The following is a 16,364-nucleotide window of genomic DNA, read 5'->3' on the forward strand; positions in this document are numbered from 1 at the left end:
AATCGTCTGTTAAGATTTGACAGTGTATCCAACAGGAATCTTTTCTGCTTCTTTATTTTTTTTCTTGTGAGTGTTTGCTTGGTCCCTGTGGTGATCCTACTGACATCATCTCTTAAATAGAACCTCTTTACTTCTGTCTTAAAGACATCAGCAAACCTGCAGGTATTCTTCCTTTCGTAAACAAGGTTGTCTTTATATTTCCATCGCTTCGGGGAAAAGCCTAGGGACTCCTCAGCCATTCTCTGCAACCTATATTTTTTAACAATTCTTCCTCCCCTTGTCAGTTTTGCGATCAGTTGTCTGTCCCTTTCTGAGGTGGCCTGCTGATATTTTCTCTGTATATCTTTGATCAGTGATTGGTGAAAGAGCAACATCTTCCTGACCTTCTGGGTCACAGGGTACCTTTCTGTTAGCTCATTCACCTTTGAATTTGGTGAATCAGAATACTTCTTTACACGTTGGTACCTCTTTTTGTATTTTGTTGCACGTTTTCTTTCTTTCTCTAGTTTTCCTTGAAGGTCTTGTATTTTCATCTTCAATCTGCTTCTTTCTTTTCTTATTTTTTTCTTCCCTGCCACATTTTGCCTGTAAACACAATCAATAAATAAATTAGTCAATTTAACAACAATATCAATTTTTTAAAATAATCACATGCAACCTCAACTCAGTCTTAACTACACTTTGCTCTAACCTTGAAGGTGTGTTCTGCTCCAGGGCATTTTCTGGACTTTGTGGAGGAGGGGCATCTTCTGGACCTTGTGGAGGGGCATCTTCTGGACTTGATGGAGGAGTGGTTAGGTTCTTCAGTGCTTCTCTCCTCTCTTTGCTTCTGTTGAATGCGGCTCTCCAGGATTTACGCTTGTGCCGCTGTTCTCTTGGACTTAAGTCATTGATTAATTTTCTTTTCCCAGACTCTACATTGTTTTTCCATCTTTGTCGTTCTCTCTGCAGATGTTGCTCTCTCTTTGCAGGATCAGCTTTTAGTCGGGCACGGTACTCCCTCTGCCTTTCTGCAGCTGTTTTTGGTGCCATCTTGGACTCATAGATGTCTGTAAATATTTATAGCATAATTAAATCAAATATACTTTGAGAAGATTTATATAGGCAGAAACTTTGAGATATATATTGAGAATAGAAATCCTTTCCAATTCTTATACACTTTTATGTATGACTGTGTAAAGAAATAACAGCAAACCCACCTTTAGCATAGACATTATCAAGTATATAATATGCATGTAGTACAAGGATGTTGATGGAATATTATAATTCATTTAAATAATATGATAACTTCACAACCAGTGTTAAAAACACAACCCCGTCACAATCCCTCAACCCCGTTATGATGAAAATCATAACGGGGTTGAGTGTGACGGAGTTGTGATGTTTCACTCAGAATGGCCACTACTCTACTTGTGGTGATTCAGAGGAGACCACTTGGTATGCATGATATTAAGAAATCAGATATATTGATGAAATAACAAAGATAATTTTCACAAATAATTGTTTTCTATCTTTATTTCATGTAACGGAGTTGAGCTGGTTATGCTTTACGACCACGCTATGAGATTTTAAATTACTATAAAACATTGTGAAAGAATGTGAGAAGTTACCTGTCTCTGTACCATGTTGTTCAGAAGACTTGTAGATGTCACTTCCTGGTTGGTGATGTCACTAAAGGGCCAGTCCAAACATTTTATGGAGGGGATTGAGTGTGACTGGGGGACAGAGCTTTTTAATGCTATTTTAATTATTAATAATCTATTTATTGAAAAAATAAACATGGGCAGCAATAAAGCACAGATAGATGTATATGTGAATGGCATAATTTATTGATTTTTGTAAATTTTTAATAGTCATATCTCAAGTCCACTTTCATCGAAGGCCATTGGGGACATGAAAAAATGGACAAAATAGGGGGTGTCTACTGAAAGAAAGCAAGATAATTTCTGATTTGAAAATATAATCCACATAATTGTTACACAATATTAAAGGGAACATTTCAATTGATGATAAAAGCTTTTAAAAATTGATTTTGGTGACTCAATCAATAAAATACAGCTGAAAAGGTCAGAGGGACTGCAAATCGTACCGGTTTCGTGGAATGACTCAGTTACTGGCTTCTGTTGGCATTAAAAAAGGCACTTTACCGCAGTGCTGTATGCTTCGGTCTGCTCACTCTGCTGTGCTGTCTGCTGTCATCACCACCACCACAAAGCAGTGAAAAGCAGTGAGACAGATATACAAATCCAAGCCATAATGTAATCAAATTTAAAAAAAAAAACATCAGGATGTTGTCGGGGCACGACCTACACATTGACACCGTGATTATTTTATCAACGTGCCGGTAAATTAATTCCCAAACCTGCTGCTGTGATGCTGTAGTTGTTTCCGTCCGCCCATCCATAATTGCTTCTCTCCCATTCGGAAACATGATACAATGCTATGATTCTCCAACTCCGTGATCCTCAAGACATCCTTCATCTGCTTCTTGGATACACATTCAATTATCACAATTCCACTCCTTGTAGCTCTCAATGACCGTATTTTCCCAACTTTTCCCTCTATAAACTTTGCTACTGCATGTTGATTGCTGAAAATACCGTTTGTTTTGGTCACCGCTTTCATTCCAACAACAAATTTAGCATTCTGGCTGTCTTTGCTTCCTGTACTGTCTAACTCGTCCCTTTTCCTTTTCCTCTCTTGGTAGCCTCTCATATCGTCCTCTGCATATTGAATTCCGCGGTCTGATTCCTTTGACGCAATTTCCCCTTCATCCGACTCAGAGCTCCATGCTTTCTCTCCCCGCGGCGGTGAAACAGGACAATACCGTGGCATGTCATCGTCGCTGTCCCTTCTCCTGCCCTCCCCTCTCCCGGGTTCCTTCCTCCTTGCCATCCCTCCTGTCAGTGCCCAGGCTGACGAGATGTGTCGCTCAGCAATGGCCGCCGTTCTGTTTCTGAGAGCTGGGGAGGGGGGCGGGAACCTGCTCTCCCCGCATAATGAGATGAGGGGTGAGGAGGGGGCGAACGGAGACTGAGATTGCATTGGAGTCAATGAGGGTAGCTGAACGGAGACTGGAGGGGGAGGGCCCGGCGAGCGGAGACTGAGCGGAGACAGGAGCTTCAGAATGGGAGCGGATGGGGCCGAGCGGAGACTGTGGGCGTGGTCCCGAACGGAGACCGAGCGGAGACTCTTTGCACGACCGTAGACTCCAGCTCTTATTAAGACCAACACACACACACACACACACACACACACACACACACACACACACACACACACACACACGTCACACACACACACACACACACACACAATGGCAACAGGCAGCGTTACAAATAACAACCTGTCAGATGTTCTTATACGACACGAAAGCACGCAATAAAATAAGTGGAACTGAACCACACGCAGGCTCTTTGACACACACACACACACACACCGGGGACTAAACACACGCAGCGCATGCACGTGAGCACACATGCAGTGAGCGCACACACGTACAGTACACACACACACACACACACACACACACACAGCGCACACACCCACAAGAGCTCCAGCTAATGTCCTGAGAGCACTCTTGTTAACAAATGAGGAGATTCTCCCCAACAATCTTGTCCTTTGATTTACTTTTTTGATCGCCCTTGTTGCCATGCCTTCACCCGTCAGCTTGTTGTCATAAGATACAGCCCAGATATGTAATCTCTGCTTTGCTGTGAGATTGAAATCAGACATTAACCCTATACTAAGGGAGTGGTTAGACCCGAAAAGATGCAATGAGAGTTTGTTATCAGTGAGCCAAGTTCGGATTTTGGTGAGTTCCGAACTGAGCATCTCCTCAACCTGAGTTTTGTCTTCTCCCGATATCAGAGCGCTGAGAGAGCTGAGTCGTCTGCAAACAGGAACAATTTGCAATTACAGGCGGCACTCATATCATTAATGTACAGTGTATAGTAATGAATATGGCCAGGTTGAATATTATGCTACAGTGGTTCCCAAAACAGAAATTAGACATTCTCCGGGGAACGAAACTAGTGAAAATAGCAGATCTACAAGCTCACAACACGTCTCTTCGCACCGCGTTGTGAGCTTGATCGGCTATTTTCACTACTTCTTTTCTTATGGAAAAACATAATAATTTCTTCATGAAGTGAACTGAAAGAAATCATGGGTAGTTCTGTGGTGCCGATGATTTTAGCTGCTGTTTTAACGGTCCTCTGCAACCTGTTGCAGTCCTGAGCGGTCGTATTACCGTACCACACTGTGATACAGCCAGTTAAGACACTTTAAATTATACAGCGATAAAAGTTCACTAGTCCTTTTGTACTTAAGCCAAATTTTTTAAGGCGCCTCAGAAAGTACAGTCGCTGCTGCACCTTCTTGAGGATGTACTCGTTGTTGAGTGACCATGTGAATGTGTCTGTGATGTGTATGCCCAGGAATTTAAAGTTATCAACTATGTCGACAGATGACCCTTTGATGGAAATGGGGTTGTGGATACCTCCTCCGCGTCATCAATGCCCATCCCCGAGGTGGGGTTTGGCGAAAGGGCCTTTCTGTCTGGAGTTTGCATGTTCTCCCCGTGTCCCCTAGGGTAGGTATACCTCACAAAAACATGCAGTAATTCTGGTCTCTAAAAATACCTCCCCCTGGCCAGCCGGGGCGCCTGATGGAGTCGAAAAGAACACTTTGGGGCCTGGGTGGTTAGCTCAACCATCTGGGCACCTCGGCTGCTGAGCCTGCCTGATGACGTGCCGCGGGTTCGACTCCCGATCCCGACGGCCTTTGCCACATGACTTTGTTTGTGTTTTGTTCTGTTTTGTTTTTGTGTAATATGTTCTTTGTATGTCTTGTATTCTTTTTGAATGGAAAAGAACCCAATAAAACATTAAACAAAAAAAAAAAAAAGAATGTTGATGTGGGCACAAGGTCCTGGACCACCACAGTCCCCTGGCTGTCCAGCCCTCCTATGGGTGGGCCCCATGCAGCCTGACAAGGTCCTGGACCACCACAGTCCCCTGGCTGTCCTGCCCTCCTGGGTGGGACCCCAGCCCGAGAGGCTGGGGTCCGTCGGCACCACCTTCCTTGGACAGCCGGGGGTCCCATGCAGCGTTTGACCCCCTCTGTAAGGAAGGACCCATTGGACCACCGTCTCAGGGCCAAAGTTGGACCACCGTCTCAGGGCCCCGTTGGACCACCGTCTCAGGGCCAACACACAGCCCAGGGACACTCCTACACGTGAGTCTGGATCAGGGCTACATGATTCAATTAAGACATATATTTATTGTGCATTATTACACATAATGTAGCCAAAATGCATACCGGTATATAAAACACATAATGTAGCCAAAATGCATACCGGTATATAAAACACATAATGTAACCAAAATGCATACCGATATATAAAACACACAATGTAACCAAAATGCATACCGGTATATGAAACACATAATGTAACAAAATGCATACCGGTATATAAAACACATAATGTAACCAAAATGCATACCGGTATATAAAACACATAATGTAGCCAAAATGCATACCGGTATATAAAACACATAATGTAACCAAAATGCATACCGGTATATAAAACACATAATGTAGCCAAAATGCATACCGGTATATAAAACACATAATGTAGCCAAAATGCATACCGGTATATAAAACACATAATGTAGCCAAAATGCATACCGGTATATAAAACACATAATGTAGCCAAAATGCATACCGGTATATAAAACACATAATGTAACCAAAATGCATACCGGTATATAAAACACATAATGTAACCAAAATGCATACCGGTATATGAAACACATAATGTAACCAAAACGCATACCGGTATATAAAACACATAATGTAACCAAAATGCATACCGGTATATAAAACACATAATGTAACCAAAATGCATACCGGTATATAAAACACATAATGTAGCCAAAATGCATACCGGTATATAAAACACATAATGTAACCAAAATGCATACCGGTATATAAAACACATAATGTAGCAAAAATGCATACCGGTATATAAAACACATAATGTAGCCAAAATGCATACCGATATATAAAACACACAATGTAACCAAAATGCATACCGGTATATAAAACACATAATGTAGCCAAAATGCATAACGGTATATAAAACACATAATGTAACCAAAATGCATACCGGTATATAAAACACATAATGTAACCAAAATGCATACCGGTATATAAAACACATAATGTAACCAAAATGCATACCGGTATATAAAACACATAATGTAACCAAAATGCATACCGGTATATAAAACACATAATGTAACCAAAATGCATACCGGTATATAAAACACATAATGTAACCAAAATGCATACCGGTATATAAAACACATAATGTAACCAAAATGCATACCAGTATATAAAACACATAATGTAACCAAAATGCATACCGGTATATAAAACACATAATGTAACCAAAATGCATACCGGTATATAAAACACATAATGTAACCAAAATGCATACCGGTGTATAAAACACATAATGTAACCAAAATGCATACCGGTATATAAAACACATAATGTAGCCAAAATGCATACCGGTATATAAAACACATAATGTAACCAAAATGCATACCGGTATATAAAACACATAATGTAACCAAAATGCATACCGGTATATAAAACACATAATGTAGCCAAAATGCATACCGGTATATAAAACACATAATGTAGCCAAAATGCATACCGGTATATAAAACACATAAGGTAACCAAAATGCATACCGGTATATAAAACACATAATGTAGCCAAAATGCATACCGGTATATAAAACACATAATGTAGCCAAAATGCATACCGGTATATAAAACACATAATGTAACCAAAATGCATACCGGTATATAAAACACATAATGTAACCAAAATGCATACCGGTATATAAAACACATAATGTAACCAAAATGCATACCGGTATATAAAACACATAATGTAACCAAAATGCATACCAGTATATAAAACACATAATGTAACCAAAATGCATACCGGTATATAAAACACATAATGTAACCAAAATGCATACCGGTATATAAAACACATAATGTAACCAAAATGCATACCGGTGTATAAAACACATAATGTAACCAAAATGCATACCGGTATATAAAACACATAATGTAGCCAAAATGCATACCGGTATATAAAACACATAATGTAACCAAAATGCATACCGGTATATAAAACACATAATGTAACCAAAATGCATACCGGTATATAAAACACATAATGTAGCCAAAATGCATACCGGTATATAAAACACATAATGTAGCCAAAATGCATACCGGTATATAAAACACATAAGGTAACCAAAATGCATACCGGTATATAAAACACATAATGTAGCCAAAATGCATACCGGTATATAAAACACATAATGTAGCCAAAATGCATACCGGTATATAAAACACATAATGTAACCAAAATGCATACCGGTATATAAAACACATAATGTAACCAAAATGCATACCGGTATATAAAACACATAATGTAACCAAAATGCATACCGGTATATAAAACACATAATGTAACCAAAATGCATACCGGTATATAAAACACAATGTAACCAAAATGCATACCGGTATATAAAACACATAATGTAGCCAAAATGCATACCGGTATATAAAACACATAATGTAACCAAAATGCATACCGGTATATAAAACACAATGTAACCAAAATGCATACCGGTATATAAAACACATAATGTAACCAAAATGCATACCGGTATATAAAACACATAATGTAGCCAAAATGCATACCGGTATATAAAACACATAATGTAACCAAAATGCATACCGGTATATAAAACACATAATGTAACCAAAATGCATACCGGTATATAAAACACATAATGTAGCAAAAATGCATACCGGTATATAAAACACATAATGTAGCCAAAATGCATACCGGTATATAAAACACACAATGTAACCAAAATGCATACCGGTATATAAAACACATAATGTAGCCAAAATGCATAACGGTATATAAAACACATAATGTAACCAAAATGCATACCGGTATATAAAACACATAATGTAACCAAAATGCATACCGGTATATAAAACACATAATGTAACCAAAATGCATACCGGTATATAAAACACATAATGTAACCAAAATGCATACCGGTATATAAAACACATAATGTAACCAAAATGCATACCGGTATATAAAACACATAATGTAACCAAAATGCATACCGGTATATAAAACACATAATGTAACCAAAATGCATACCGGTGTATAAAACACATAATGTAACCAAAATGCATACCGGTATATAAAACACATAATGTAACCAAAATGCATACCGGTATATAAAACACATAATGTAGCCAAAATGCATACCGGTATATAAAACACATAATGTAGCCAAAATGCATACCGGTATATAAAACACATAATGTAACCAAAATGCATACCGGTATATAAAACACATAATGTAACCAAAATGCATACCGGTATATAAAACACATAATGTAGCCAAAATGCATACCGGTATATAAAACACATAATGTAGCCAAAATGCATACCGGTGTATAAAACACATAATGTAACCAAAATGCATACCGGTATATAAAACACATAATGTAACCAAAATGCATACCGGTATATAAAACACATAATGTAACCAAAATGCATACCGGTATATAAAACACATAATGTAACCAAAATGCATACCGGTATATAAAACACATAATGTAGCCAAAATGCATACCGGTATATAAAACACATAATGTAGCCAAAATGCATACCGGTATATAAAACACATAATGTAGCCAAAATGCATACCGGTATATAAAACACATAATGTAGCCAAAATGCATACCGGTATATAAAACACATAATGTAGCCAAAATGCATACCGGTATATGAAACACATAATGTAGCCAAAATGCATACCGGTATATAAAACACATAATGTAACCAAAATGCATACCGGTATATAAAACACATAATGTAGCCAAAATGCATACCGGTATATAAAACACATAATGTAGCCAAAATGCATACCGGTATATAAAACACATAATGTAGCCAAAATGCATACCGGTATATAAAACACATAATGTAACCAAAATGCATACCGGTATATAAAACACATAATGTAACCAAAATGCATACCGGTATATAAAACACATAATGTAGCCAAAATGCATACCGGTATATAAAACACATAATGTAGCCAAAATGCATACCGGTATATAAAACACATAATGTAACCAAAATGCATACCGGTATATAAAACACATAATGTAGCCAAAATGCATACCGATATATAAAACACATAATGTAGCCAAAATGCATACCGGTATATGAAACACATAATGTAGCCAAAATGCATACCGGTATATAAAACACATAATGTAACCAAAATGCATACCGGTATATAAAACACATAATGTAGCCAAAATGCATACCGGTATATAAAACACATAATGTAACCAAAATGCATACCGGTATATAAAACACATAATGTAGCCAAAATGCATACCGGTATATAAAACACATAATGTAGCCAAAATGCATACCGGTATATAAAACACATAATGTAGCCAAAATGCATACCGGTAAATAAAACACATAATGTAGCCAAAATGCATACCGGCATATAAAACACATAATGTAGCCAAAATGCATACCGGTATATAAAACACATAATGTAGCCAAAATGCATACCGGCATATAAAACACATAATGTAGCCAAAATGCATACCGGTATATAAAACACATAATGTAACCAAAATGCATACCGGTATATAAAACACATAATGTAGCCAAAATGCATACCAGTATATAAAACACATAATGTAACCAAAATGCATACCGGTATATAAAACACATAATGTAGCCAAAATGCATACCAGTACATAAAACACATAATGTAACCAAAATGCATACCGGTATATAAAACACATAATGTAGCCAAAATGCATACCGGTATATAAAACACATAATGTAACCAAAATGCATACCGGTATATAAAACACATAATGTAACCAAAATGCATACCGGTATATAAAACACATAATGTAACCAAAATGCATACCAGTATATAAAACACATAATGTAGCCAAAATGCATACCGGTATATAAAACACATAATGTAACCAAAATGCATACCGGTATATAAAACACATAATGTAGCCAAAATGCATACCGGCATATAAAACACATAATGTAGCCAAAATGCATACCGGTATATAAAACACATAATGTAACCAAAATGCATACCGGTATATAAAACACATAATGTAACCAAAACGCATACCGGTATATAAAACACATAATGTAACCAAAATGCATACCGGTATATAAAACACATAATGTAGCCAAAATGCATACCGGTATATAAAACACATAATGTAACCAAAATGCATACCGGTATATAAAACACATAATGTAATCAAAATGCATACCGGTATATAAAATACATAATGTAGCCAAAATGCATACCGGTATATAAAACACATAATGTAGCCAAAATGCATACCGGTATATAAAACACATAATGTAGCCAAAATGCATACCAGTATATAAAACACATAATGTAGCCAAAATGCATACCGGTATATAAAACACATAATGTAACCAAAATGCATACCGGTATATAAAACACATAATGTAACCAAAATGCATACCGGTATATAAAACACATAATGTAGCCAAAATGCATACCGGTATATAAAACACATAATGTAGCCAAAATGCATACCGGTATATAAAACACATAATGTAGCCAAAATGCATACCGGTATATAAAACACATAATGTAGCCAAAATGCATACCGGTATATAAAACACATAATGTAGCCAAAATGCATACCGGTATATAAAACACATAATGTAACCAAAATGCATACCGGTATATAAAACACATAATGTAGCCAAAATGCATACCGGTATATAAAACACATAATGTAACCAAAATGCATACCGGTATATAAAACACATAATGTAACCAAAATGCATACCGGTATATAAAACACATAATGTAACCAAAATGCATACCGGTATATAAAACACATAATGTAACCAAAATGCATACCGGTATATAAAACACATAATGTAACCAAAATGCATACCGGTATATAAAACACATAATGTAACCAAAATGCATACCGGTATATAAAACACATAATGTAACCAAAATGCATACCGGTTTATAAAACACATAATGTAGCCAAAATGCATACCGGTATATAAAACACATAATGTAACCAAAATGCATACCGGTATATAAAACACATAATGTAACCAAAATGCATACCGGTATATAAAACACAATGTAACCAAAATGCATACCGGTATATAAAACACATAATGTAGCCAAATGCATACCGGTATATAAAACACATAATGTAACCAAAATGCATACCGGTATATAAAACACAATGTAACCAAAATGCATACCGGTATATAAAACACATAATGTAGCCAAATGCATACCGGTATATAAAACACAATGTAACCAAAATGCATACCGGTATATAAAATACATAATGTAACCAAAATGCATACCGGTATATAAAACACATAATGTAGCCAAAATGCATACCGGTATATAAAACACATAATGTAACCAAAATGCATACCGGTATATAAAACACATAATGTAACCAAAATGCATACCGGTATATAAAACACATAATGTAACCAAAATGCATACCGGTATATAAAACACAATGTAACCAAAATGCATACCGGTATATAAAACACATAATGTAGCCAAAATGCATACCGGTATATAAAACACATAATGTAACCAAAATGCATACCGGTATATAAAACACAATGTAACCAAAATGCATACCGGTATATAAAATACATAATGTAACCAAAATGCATACCGGTATATAAAACACATAATGTAGCCAAAATGCATACCGGTATATAAAACACTTAATGTAACCAAAATGCATACCGGTATATAAAACACATAATGTAACCAAAATGCATACCGGTATATAAAACACATAATGTAACCAAAATGCATACCGGTATATAAAACACATAATGTAACCAAAATGCATACCGGTATATCGTCGCTGTCCGATGAAAAACACTTATCTCCAAAAACATAGGTTTTCAGGAGCATGTAAAAACTGTTTTTCTCAGAAACGAACTGGTCAAATAAACCTAAAACACTGTTGTTAAACACATTTAGCACCACAAATAAAAATATAACTGTACAAAATCATCAGTCAACAGTTTAAGGATTTCAATGGACTTACAGGGTTTTCTTGTGAGATACGTGGAGATACGCAAAACTTTTCTGTTTTTATGGCCAACTCAGATGGCACACGCACGTCAATGAGCTGATCCTTGTTTCCCTACGTCGTACTTCTGAGTTCCCTCTGATAAATGTCACATGAAAGCAAGGCTATATCTGTCATGTTGCCATATAAACACATATTGGGACTTGAATCTTACGTTTTTAACCATAGAGTAATGTTTTTAACCCTGGCAAACAAGCTAAAAGTAACAGCATGCCGGTGCCGTCAATCGACTGTCGTAACTTTTAGCTGTTGTCATAATGGTTGCCATGCAACGGAAAATCCGACATGACGAGGTAAAATGCAGTCGGTTGTCAGTTTACCTTGCGTCACCAGGCTGTCAATAGATCATCTCAGTCGTTGCCTTGATGACATCTTCTTGGGACCGATTATTTTACCAGTAGCAAGCCTAAATTGATTAAATCAATTAATTACCAGCTGCATTATTATTATTATCTGTGGGTCTGCTGCTGACGTTATGCCACTTTTGTGACCCTAAAGAATTCTGAGGCAACATGGCTGGAGACGAGGCAGCCAATCAGAACTGCTCGACTAGCCATTGACATGCAAGACAACTTTCAGCTTATCAGCTCATATTGGTTAAAAATCTAAAAACATCCAAAGCTATCCTTCTGAATTCCTAGCACCCATGAAAGTTAAAATGCACTATAGAAACCAACCTTTTTACCAAAACAATCTAGGATAAATAGTGTTTTAACTATTGTTTGGGATTGAATAACAGATTACAGTGGAAACAAGGCTTTAAATACCAATAGCATAACCTTTGACTGTACTGCCTGTATTATTGGAAATCTTGCAAATAATTCAATGCCTAATCTTGTTTACTATTTAAACCAGCTGATACTATACCCAAACTAAATTAGCATTAATGTTTCAATAATAATGTACAATAGCCTATCATCACAAATTTGTGCAGACAGTGTCGTCCACATTAGGAATACATGTATGTGAGTGAACTCTATTACTCCAACAGTCAAAATTGCCCAGAATTGTTAAGCCTTAACATTTAGGCATATCATTTATTTAATAAATTATTAGACACAGGCAGTTGGTGTCAAGTCAACTGCAAATAAATAAGTCAATGCATGAATAAATAAATAAATACTGAATAGATAAATACTGAAACATTGCACTGCCCAAAATGTTGTACAGTACAAACAGTAACACCACACAGACACAAACATTTTAACCCCTTTTGGTGTTTTAAACATTGTTATAATTTAGCTATTTTTGAAGAATGGAGCACCCCTAATACAGAAACATGTCAGAAAACTGTCAGAATTTAGATGATTTTTTTAAATTTCGATGTCAGGCCTAGATGGGTTAATAACGCAACGGGAGGAACATGAGAACCCAGTGGAATGGTGGTGGTCATCACTCCTCCGACTGCTCATGGCGGAGGGCATCGTAGAAGCTGTGGAAATCTTTGGGCAACACCAGCTTCATTTCTTGCAGGTGTTTGAACTTTAGTGCCTTGATGATGCGCCTGGAACTGTACAGCGGGGCCACTGTGGTGACGTTGCTCTTCTTCCTCAGTGATGGGGACTCGTAGGGCTTCCAGGCATCCGAGTGGTTGATCTTGTACTCCATACTGCCATCCATGTTGTACCTAGGATGAACAGACACACCCATTTTTCTTTCCTCCTTTAACACAGACTCTCGATTCTTCCTCCCAAGATATGACTTGCCACTCATTCTCCTCCTCTTCTGGATGTTGCTCTTCCAGTTGTCTGGATTTATCCTCTTCCTCCCCAGACCAGCATCACCACATGAGGAGTCCTCTTCCATCTCAGCTCCTAAATATGGTTACAAAAAAATTCAGACTGTTAAGTGTGTGAGTCTCTCTCCCTCTCTCTGTATGTGTGTGGAGCCCCTCGTGTGCATTTATGGATGTGTAGTTGAACGAAGCATTAAATAGCCAACATGCACAATACCACATTACACACATGTGCATCAATGTGTCCATATTAATAATGATAATACCTTCATTTCCAGATTCAGATTCACCTGGAGAATCACCATTATTGTCAAGTTCAGGTGTCCAGGTTCGATCAAGTGGATCTGGGAAAGAAAGAGGAACAAAAACTGAATGCAATGTTGACATAATTCAGTGTTGCCAGCATTTTGCATTTCTTGCTCTGGCTAACTTAAGCCTAGTGTTCCACAAACCTTCTTCTCCCCCACTTGAGAAGTCGTCCTCAACTCCGTCTTCATCCTCCACATTCGAGTGATGCTCAACTTCTTCTCCTGAACAGAAAATATATATTCAAGTGTGAGTGAGGGTCTCTCTCTCTCCCTCTTGTCATGTATGTTTGTCTGTGAGAGACAAAATTCCAACTAGCTAACATGCAGCATTCACATCACCTCTGTCATTTTACATAAAGGCTAATACCTTCATAGCCTGATTCAGCAGCAACAGGAGAAACACCACTTTGGTCATCTTTAGATGTCCAGGTTTGATCCAGTGGATCTGGGAAAGAAAGACAGACTGAATGCAATGTTCACACACCTGTTATTCAGTGTCACTAGACTGTGCACCCTTTGCTCTGGCTGATTTAAGGCTAGTGTTCCACAAACCTTCGTCCCCACTTGAGTGGTGGTCATCCTCAACTCCACTGCTCTCCAAGACTCTACTCAGTCTACTGTGCTGCTCAACTCCTTCTCCTGCAGAAAAAAAATCAAATGTTCCCTCTCTCTCATCATGCATTGCTTTGCGTTCACAATATTGCAAAGCATCACATGATGTATTGTGCATCATGTGTGTGTACAGAATAAGGCTCTAAATAAATAATAATACCTCTGGATTCATCAGCACCAGGAGAATTATCCAGCTCTAATTGAAGTGTCCATGATGAATCAAGCACATCTGATAAAACAAAAAATAAAGAGGAACACAATGTACAATGAATGCAATTGCTCTTAATCCTCATTTTACCACAAACCTTACTTGGTGAGTCTTTGCACCGGTCAGCTAGGAAACACTGACCCCCCCCAGCCATGACTAGCCCTGTGTGTGTGTGTGTGTGTGTGTGTGTGTGTGTGTGTGTGTGTGTGTGTGTGTGTGTGTGTGTGTGTGTGTGTGTGTGTGTGTGTGTGTGTCAAACCTTCTATCTCCCCGTCCCCAATTGATGAGTCTTCCACAGCTGCTTCTGAAGAAAAACAAGAAAACAAATGTGGTTAGCCCCCCCCCCCGTGTGTGTGTGTGTGTGTGTGTGTGTGTGAGTGAGAGAGAGAAAGGCTAATAATACCTTCATAGCCTGATTCAGCAGCACCAGGAGAAACACCACTTTGGTCATCTTTAGATGTCCAGGTTTGATCCAGTGGAGCTGGGAAAGAAAGACAGACAAACTGAATGCAATGTTCACACACCTGTTATTCAGTGTCACTAGATTGTGCACCCTTTGCTCTGGCTGACTTAAGGCTAGTGTTCCACAAACCTTCGTCCCCACTTGAGTGGTGGTCATCCTCAACTCCACTGCTCTCCAAGACTCTACTCAGTCTACTGTGCTGCTCAACTCCTTCTCCTGCAGAAAAAAAATCAAATGTTCCCTCTCTCTCATCATGCATTGCTTTGCGTTCACAATATTGCAAAGCATCACATGATGTATTGTGCATCATGTGTGTGTACAGAATAAGGCTCTAAATAAATAATAATAATACCTCTGGATTCATCAGCACCAGGAGAATTATCCAGCTCTAATTGAAGTGTCCATGATGAATCAAGCACATCTGATAAAACAAAAAATAAAGAGGAACACAATGTACAATGAATGCAATTGCTCTTAATCCTCATTTTACCACAAACCTTACTTGGTGAGTCTTTGCACCGGTCAGCTAGGAAACACTGACCCCCCCCAGCCATGACTAGCCCTGTGTGTGTGTGTGTGTGTGTGTGTGTGTGTGTGTCAAACCTTCTATCTCCCCTTCCCCAATTGATGAGTCTTCCACAGCTGCTTCTGAAGAAAAACAAGAAAACAAATGTGGTTAGCCCCCCCCCCCGTGTGTGTGTGTGTGTGTGTGTGTGTG

The 16,364-nt window shown here is 37.9% G+C and overlaps 1 long non-coding RNA gene across 1 annotated transcript; it reads right to left on the reverse strand.

Annotated features, from left to right (window-relative positions):
* Positions 1–14,915: 14,915 nt before the first annotated feature.
* LOC310879477 lies at positions 14,916–15,506 on the reverse strand. Its single transcript, XR_014571016.1, has 3 exons — positions 15,443–15,506; positions 15,136–15,204; positions 14,916–15,002 (listed from the first exon to the last, which is right to left on the reverse strand). It is a non-coding gene; the product is annotated as an uncharacterized lncRNA (long non-coding RNA).
* Positions 15,507–16,364: the final 858 nt, after the last annotated feature.

The sequence above is a fragment of the Protomyctophum parallelum genome (assembly GCF_964188405.1).
Source record: "Protomyctophum parallelum genome assembly, chromosome: 21".
NCBI lineage: Eukaryota > Metazoa > Chordata > Actinopteri > Myctophiformes > Myctophidae > Protomyctophum > Protomyctophum parallelum.